Source organism: Rhea pennata, chromosome 13 (assembly GCF_028389875.1).
Source record: "Rhea pennata isolate bPtePen1 chromosome 13, bPtePen1.pri, whole genome shotgun sequence".
Classification (NCBI taxonomy): domain Eukaryota; kingdom Metazoa; phylum Chordata; class Aves; order Rheiformes; family Rheidae; genus Rhea; species Rhea pennata.
In genome coordinates, this window is record NC_084675.1 from 2,083,469 (window position 1) to 2,091,289 (window position 7,821).

The window sequence follows — 7,821 nt, forward strand, 5'->3', positions numbered from 1 at the left end:
CAAAACATCTTTACATGTTTTTTGTTTTTGTTTTTTTTGAGCCGAGACAGCCTTTGATGCCAGCTAGCTGCCACAGACACAGCACCCTCGAGCAGAGAGTCTGCCCTGGGACTTCAGTAATAAAGAGCAACCAGATCTGTTCTCCAACACGCGCCGGATGAAGTCGTAAAATGTCATAACCTGATTCACCCAGGCCGAGCACAACAAATCACTTACCAAAAAGCAGCCGGCAGCCCTAAAGAGCACAAGAGCTGAGTCTACGGAGAGGGCTGTCTACAGAGGGAGGTAGCAAGATTTTAGTCTCAAGATGCTGCAGAGACTAAGCACATTTCAGAAGAGCCCACAGAAGACCAGGAACTGGAAAAAGGAGTAAAAAAAAAATCTAAAAAGCTATTTCCTTTAAACCTGAAAAAAAAAAGGAGGTTGATTCTGAGGAGCAGTATCAGCTTACTCCACGAGCTGAGTAGGTGACAACCACGATGCAGCTGGCTAACGTAACCAGGCCGAGCACCCAGCCCCAACGGGGCGTCTCACGCGCATCGTTTGCCCCACGTTAACAGGTCGCTTGCAAAGCAGCCTTGTGGTTTCTACAGCGGTAGCAGCACCGGGCTCGCTGCTCTGAAACTGAGAAAGGGCAAGCGAGAGACAGGCCAAGAGCAGAGCGCAAGGGTGTCCTCCTTTAAAGACAGGCAGCGATGGCTGAGGCTTGCAGAGCTGACCTGGTTCGGGTTTTCATTGCCAAGCGCACATTCGGGGTAGCCGTGTTAAGACGACTGCACATTTTCGCTTGAATGCAGGCTTCCTCCGGGGCCCTTTTTAGGGAAATCTGTGATGTAGGGCAGAAAACATTGCGATGTCACTCTGAATCCTGGAGATCACATCAACTCCTTTACAGGCATCTTGCCTACAAAGCGGGCCCAAGGAAAAGATTTACGCGATGGCTTTCTACCTGCTCAGGCAGCCCCCTCCCTTCTCTACGTGCAAGCAGAAAACGATCTTATGCATTTCCCACGAGTGAACGCGAGATAGATTCTGCAACGCCAGCTCCTTGCCGGGTGACACGCAGCTCCCAGTATACGCAGCACCTGCACGAAGCTCTGTCTAAAGAGAGGCACATGTAAAACATCGAAATTTCACCTCCTCATGGCAGAGAGGCTCCTCTTGGACACATGCACTGCTAAACTCAGAACTACGCACAGCCCCTGTTTTAAATTTTCGCTTCTAGCCCTTGTATTAAGGCTTTCCCATCACATTACTACAGCTGTAGCTTAAAATAGCTGGGCTTACTCTCAAAATGGGGGCAATATATCTGCTTCAAATACCAGTAAGAAAAAACATTACTTTCAAGTTTGGGGAGAGATGACCATCTTCATTAAACCTAGACCCCTATGAAATTTAAAAGAATAATGCAGCAGCATGAGAAGGCAGAGCTGTAATGGAAGTCAAGCCATCAGCAGCGCCTTTGGCAGCTGAGTTTGCTTAAAAAAAAGAAAACATACACACAAAATTAAAAAAAACCCCACACATCTCGGGCTTTTACTCTGCTGAGGCTCCCTAGGAAGGCAGAGGGGAAAAAAAAAAAAAAAAAAAAAACTCTCTTTCATTCTAGTCTCTTGTTTGGTCTTGTTTCTCTCTAAGTCAACCAGGAGTGATGGACAAAAGACCTAATTCTCTCAGCTCTCAGACAAATGAAGCAAGAGGTAGTCATCTTCCCAGCCACCTGCAATCAGTTCAGTCCATTAGCAGTAATACAATGCTTCTCTCCCTGAGCCTGCCTGAATTAGGTGTAAAATGTTTGAGGGTAAAAGCATTTTTCTCTTTTTCTGCCCAGTATACTTAAGGCAGGCTTATTTAACTCATTAAAATCGTAAGAGCTTGCTTTCTGAATTTTGATTGAATTCCTCTTTCCAGCCAAAAGCAGCTCACCATATATTGCCACCGAGAGAAAGGAAATCATCACTTAGGTAATGAGAAGTGGTTGTAACCGTTTTCTAACGCAGCACCACGCCAAAATTACAACTGGGTCACTCCGGAAGGCTCAGCCGGCGGCCCTCAGGGTGAATCAGCCTGCAGGTCCCTCTATCTCAGGTCCCCAGAGAAGACAAGGAACAGCAATTCAGGCAGCAAGGACAGCCCCAACAGCCAGAGATGTCCTCCCTGGCATGCTGTGCTGCTGCTGCCAAGTACGGAGACAATATATCTGCTATGGGGGAAGAGCACAAGGGGTGTCCACCCTTCCTGCAGCCGCCCCCCAACTGAATTGCATCCCTTTGCAAAAGTGGCAGCCATCATCTCACTCCATCCTGATTCCCTCGTCTGGCAGTAGCCCAACCCCAAAGCAGGACCAGCAGCCTCTTTGTAAGGCGGGACAACACAGAAGGCTTTGGGGACAACCCAAATGTCCCATCTAATCCACACAGTTGTAGGCGGTCTGTATGATGGGAAGCGCTTACTGCTCCAGGTAAGAGCAAACTTAGCGGAGTGCCTTTTCCACCGGTGCATGATCATTTCCCCCACAAAATCTAAGACAACACCAAAAAAAAGCACAGGGTTTGTGTCCGTGGCTCACCAGTATTTGCCAGGTACTTCTCCTGCTTCTGCAGTGAGCTAGGACTGCAAGCTGGCCCAGGGGATTCAACAGGTTCACCTTGTTCTCCCTTATCTACAGATGGAGCAAAAAGATCTTTGCACTCCAGCTCCGTGGGCAAAACCAGCAACAGAAAGACCGGAGGAAGCTACTATTTGCACTGCGCAACATGTCCCCAGCTAATTTCAGGAGGTGACGCACTTTGGCCAACAAATTTAATCACAACCAACATAGTCCTCTTATCCCTGTGCTTCTCTGTCCACATCCACCTGCCATCTCCTCCTTGTAGCTATATCATAAACCAATTGGAACAAGGATTGGCTGTTTGTTTAATAGCCCGAACTTCAAAGTCCTTCCCCTAATAACATAAATCAAAATTAACAGGTAGTTTTGTGCAATGCTTATTTGCAGTGGTAGGCAGACACCAAGCCACTGCAACACTAGGGAAAGAAAACCCTCTGTGTGCAGGAGGGGTAGCTGAGCGTACAGGAAAATACAGTATCTCGTCTGCCACAGCCCTCTCCCATGTAAATTTGCTGATGTCTGATAGAGAAGATTTTTAGTCTTTCCATCCATGCAGGCATTTCTGTCACCTCTCACGTGTCCATCCACTAACTTACACCAGCTTATACAAACTCAGCATCTTTTAGGCCCACCCTGCATCAAACCGGACAGAAACTGGTCAGAACAGAGATGCAAATACCCTGCACCACTGCATCCGCCTGGTCTCACTGGGGAGCAAGGCTAAATAAAAACACCCTGCCCTATCTTGGAAGCTGCACTTCAATGTCCCTAAGGCATGGAGCTCACCTTCACGCTGCACACAGGTAAAGCTTCTCCTAACATCGAGTGTAGTTTTTCTCTCAGTAAGACCCAATCTTTTCCTAAACGTATTTTTTTTTTTTATCTTCCAGCTTTGCAGCAGAGAGATACCGCCAGGCTGGCAGTTGACGCACTAAGCATCATCCTGATACGGATTTGTATGACAGAGAAACAAAACCCTGAATGCAGTGGTTTATAATGAGAATTAAGTCTAATAAATTCTTAACTCCTTTCCAATAGCTTTAGAAACTGCTTGAGGGAATGTAAAATTTGATTTAAGTGGTTACACACTCCTGGACTAGCTGTTTAACAGTAAAACTTGTGTTCCCAGCTCCTGTGAATTTTAAAATAAGCCTCATGATGTCTGATGTTTCTTCATAAATCCTCAGTTTCTGGAATCACAAGATCATGGAAAATCCAGACCCAGGAGGGACGGTGACCGTTTCAGATGTGAGTTTTTTGCTGCTGGCTGGCAGGAAAGAGACAGAAAATCTGACAGTTCCCAAACCCAAAGCCTCAGAAAAAACAGTAGGCAAATAAAAAGTACAGCCTTTACTGCCAAGTACTACTGTTTGTTTTTCTGATGCGCTAGCAACATTTCTGTGACTATAAAGTGTGGGCTCCTAACTCACCTGAATTCTTGAGAATTACTTTTTTCCTTGCTCCTGCAATCAAAACAAACAATCTCTCTGGCCAGAGCAAAGTGAGCAGCCAGGAAACTGAACCAAAACAGTAAAAAAAATGACGACTCAGTTCCCTCAAACAACACTTCATAGAGGTTTAAAAGACAAATAGCAGGGTTTCGGGAGGGTGGGGGGAAGTACTCGATTCTTTTTTCCATGCTTTTTTTGTGGTTTTGGGGCCTGCCAGGAACACAGTTTCAAACGCTTGTTTGACTCCACTCTGCCAGAAAGTTACCTTTTCTTCTCCTTCCCCCCAGCCTGCTTTTGAATGAAATCCAAGACTTTCGAATAATGAGCTCCTTATGAGAGCTGGCAACACTGAGCTAGGATAGCGGACTGCAAGTGTTGCTCTTTCATCAATTAGCCCGGTATTACATTCACAGCACTCCAGCAACTCCGGGAGAGCAAGCCCTGATTTATGGGCACGCGAGTGATTCTGGTCAGCTTTCCCCTGAGGCTAATACCCCGGGCAGAGATTTCCACTGAAGTCAGTGAGAATTCTTTCCACCGAGTTTAACGGGAGCGAGAGACTAAGTTATTAGTCCCAAGCTCCTAACAAGCTCCACTGTGCCTCCCAAAAGTGCTAACAGGCAAACAAAGCCAATGCAATTCCAGTATATAACTGGGCAGACAGGTAAATTGTGGGGTTACCAACAGCCGCTCCAGCACTACACAGCCCCGCTATTTGGGGGCGAAAGCCAGGTCGCTGGGAGATGAGGCAGCCAAGGGCTGCTGGGGAACGCTACAGTTGAAGCATGGCAGATACATCCCTACAGGGCAAAGAACATCTTCACTCAGCTGCTGAGCTAGAGCTGCCGAATCCTAAGAGGATTTTTTCCTAGGCAGAAATCACGGTGCCCAAGGTCTGCATCTCTCTCCTTTAGCACTGCCCGGCAAAGCGCCAGGGTCCCGTAAATCCCTGCTGGCAATGGTTTTGCAAATCATACAACCGTGCCAGCAGTTGGGTCCCTCACTGTCCAAAGAGGTCCAACTCCCAAAGTAAGGCTGTTCCACAGGGCTACATGTGCTGACGCAGCTCTATATGATTTTATTTCTTTAAATCATCCAGCAGAATTCCAAAAGGCAATGGAGAGGGAGAAGCATTACAGCTCGCCGTTCTCAAATACCTGTAGTCTTATTGCCCCGTCTAGGCTCCCAGAGCTGCATTTAGCAGCCCTCACTAAATGGATGCAAACCAAGATGCAGGGGCTATGCCACCCCCGACCCAACTGCGCTGGTCCTGGGAAGAGCATGATGCACGCTGCCAATGCCTGCGGAGCGGTCTGTCAGTGAATGCCACCTCTAGGGGTAAGGGGTACCCAAGCCCTCAGAAGAGCAGAGCCAGGATTTCTCAGCTACCCAATGCTAGTGCTAGGGGCTGCCTATACTGCAGCTAGTTGCACCTTTGAGGGCATCCAAAAGCCTCATCTGACACTTCCCCTCCGTGTTATTCCAGCTAGGATACCCCAGAAGCAACTACAGATGCTCCAGCAGGCAAACACACACAGCCACCATCAAAAAATTGGGCGTCCCAGGTTATCGCATAGCTACATGCAAAGCAAACGCATCATTTCCTCACAGTTAAAACAGAAAAATATTCTCCATCTACTCACTGCTCCAAACAAGCTCTTTTCCACACGCCCCAAGCTTTTGTTCCCAGTCTTCCTCCCGTCACCCCGCTCCCTGCCCCTTGGTGGGGCTCGATTTGATGTCATTTCTGGCCTGTAATAAAAGATTTTCTGATCCTTGAAAAGCACAGTTATGTCACACACTGGCAAGAGAGCTCAAACACTGGCCCTGCTATTATGAAATTCATGACTTGATCTCTTCTCTTACTGGTAAGTCATCCCTGGCTCCCACTGGTCTGGGGGATGCCTGTGTGTGTGTCTTCAAGCACACTCACACGCGCAACTGGCTGCCAGCAGCCAAAGAAGATCTTTCAATAGCAGCAAAAGCAGACACCTAATCTGGCAGGTGGAAACCAAGGCAGGAGAAATGGGAGCAATATTCAGATCTGAGCACTCCAGAGCAGTGTTCGCACCAACCTGATTCTGACTCCAGCTTCTCCAGCAAGATTCAGGTGCATCTCCAGGAGGCTTCAAATTTGGGACTCACATTCATGGGGTTTTTCCCAGCTTTCTCCCCGACAGGCAGCCCAGGCTCTCAGAGAGGTAGGATCCAGCCCTTTGGAGATCTTTCTGCCACTGCTGCCCCAAAGCTTCTACTCTCGACTTACACTGCACCCTGCTACCTGCTGCTGCTTGCCCACAAAGTCCTACAGCACATGGCCCCACTGGCTCTAGCCAGGCTGCTCGCCTAAGTTAGGGTTACTCACATGAAGATTTATCGCATCAGGTGCTCAGTCCGGCGGAGCTGATGAGGAAACACTTCCCTGCCTGTCATCCTCCAAACACTTCAGGCTGCTCCGCTTGTCGGCATCTCAGAGAACGAAGAGTCTTGCTGGGAACGGAGCTCTTACTAGCTCCCCAACAGCCTTCTTCAGGGAGAGGGGCAGGCCATCCCCCCCCCCCCGCAAGACCCTCTACGCCCCCTCCTCAAGCTTTACGTGAGCGCAGCGTTGCACAAAGGCTACCGCGAGCTGCTACAGCAGCGAAACGCAGAGCGCCAGCACGCTGCAAACAGCTCCCGGAGAAGAGCCTTGGCGCTCCCCAGCCTTCAGCTCAGCAGTCCCCCCCCTGCGACTCGCACCCGAGCTGGAGGGGAGCAAGGGGCGCTTGCAACAGCGCGGCGCTACCGGGAGAAAAGAGCTACCAGAGCGTGGCCATCGGACACCGGCGCCAATCTCGGGGATCGCTCTTCCAGGGCGAGTACTTTCTTAAGAGCAGAAGCTCCTGCAGAGGCAGGCAACAGGTCTGCTTGGTCCCTCTGCAGCCCTGCACGTCCAGCGGGGATACGGAAGGGAACTTTCACAGCAGAGCAGCAACGCGCACGAAGGGAGGAATCCAGGGACGGGCAGGAAAGCGCCTGAGGTTTATCCCAGGGGAGGGAAGGCAGAAGGGAAACTGCACCACCCTCAGCGCCTGTTGCAAAGGGGAAAGCTGCTCCCCACGTCCGCGGCGGAAAGCCCCGAAAAAAGAGCAACAGGCACAAACTGCAGTCGCGATATTTAGCGAGCTGCTGGGGGAATAAAGAGCGAAGAAACCCCTTCCAGCGGTGGGGCTGCTCGGAGCCGCAAGGGCTCGCCCGGCGACGGCTGTAGGGGACAGCGAGCGGAGGTGCCAGGGACGCCCCCGCGGCTCCCCGCGCGGCGAGGCCACCGCCGACGGGGTCCCCGCGCAGAGCCGCCGCTCCGCCGCGCCCTCGTGTCCCGCCGGGGGGTGGTGGTGGTGGTGGTGGGGAGAGGGGACGCGGTACTCACCGCCGGGCCGGGGGGCCGGGCCGAGCAGCTGCCCGCGGGCTCAGCGCCGCACCATGGCCGCTGCCCGCGGCCTCCCCGCGCCGCCCGGGGGGCGCGGCCGGGGCCGGGCGGGCGGCGGCGGCGGCGGCGGCAAGCCCCGCCCCCTCCCGCCCGCGCCCGCGCCCCGCCCCGCCCCGCCGGCGCCCTGCGGGGAGGGGCCGCCCCGCCCCGCCCCCTCCCGGCCCCGCCCCGCCCGCGCCCTGTGGGGAGGGGCCGCCCGCGCCGCCGCTGTGAGGAAGGGGCCGCCGCGGGGAAGGGCCGCGACGGGGGCGGCGACACGCGAGGGCCGCGATGGTGGAGAGGCGAAAACT

General features: G+C 52.0%; 1 protein-coding gene across 3 annotated transcripts in view; it reads right to left on the bottom strand.

The window, feature by feature from the left end:
• Nucleotides 1-7,555, bottom strand: part of CPNE2 (copine 2) — an 89,422-nt gene extending 81,867 nt beyond the window's left edge. Inside the window, exon 1 of one of the 3 annotated variants that reach the window (XM_062586198.1) lies at nt 7,472-7,555. The gene's annotated coding sequence lies outside the window, so the exon portion shown is untranslated. Of the gene's footprint in view, nt 1-216; nt 337-6,427; nt 7,412-7,471 lie in introns of those variants that run through there. The other 2 variants (XM_062586197.1, XM_062586199.1) reach the window with 2 other exon arrangements.
• Nucleotides 7,556-7,821: the final 266 nt, after the last annotated feature.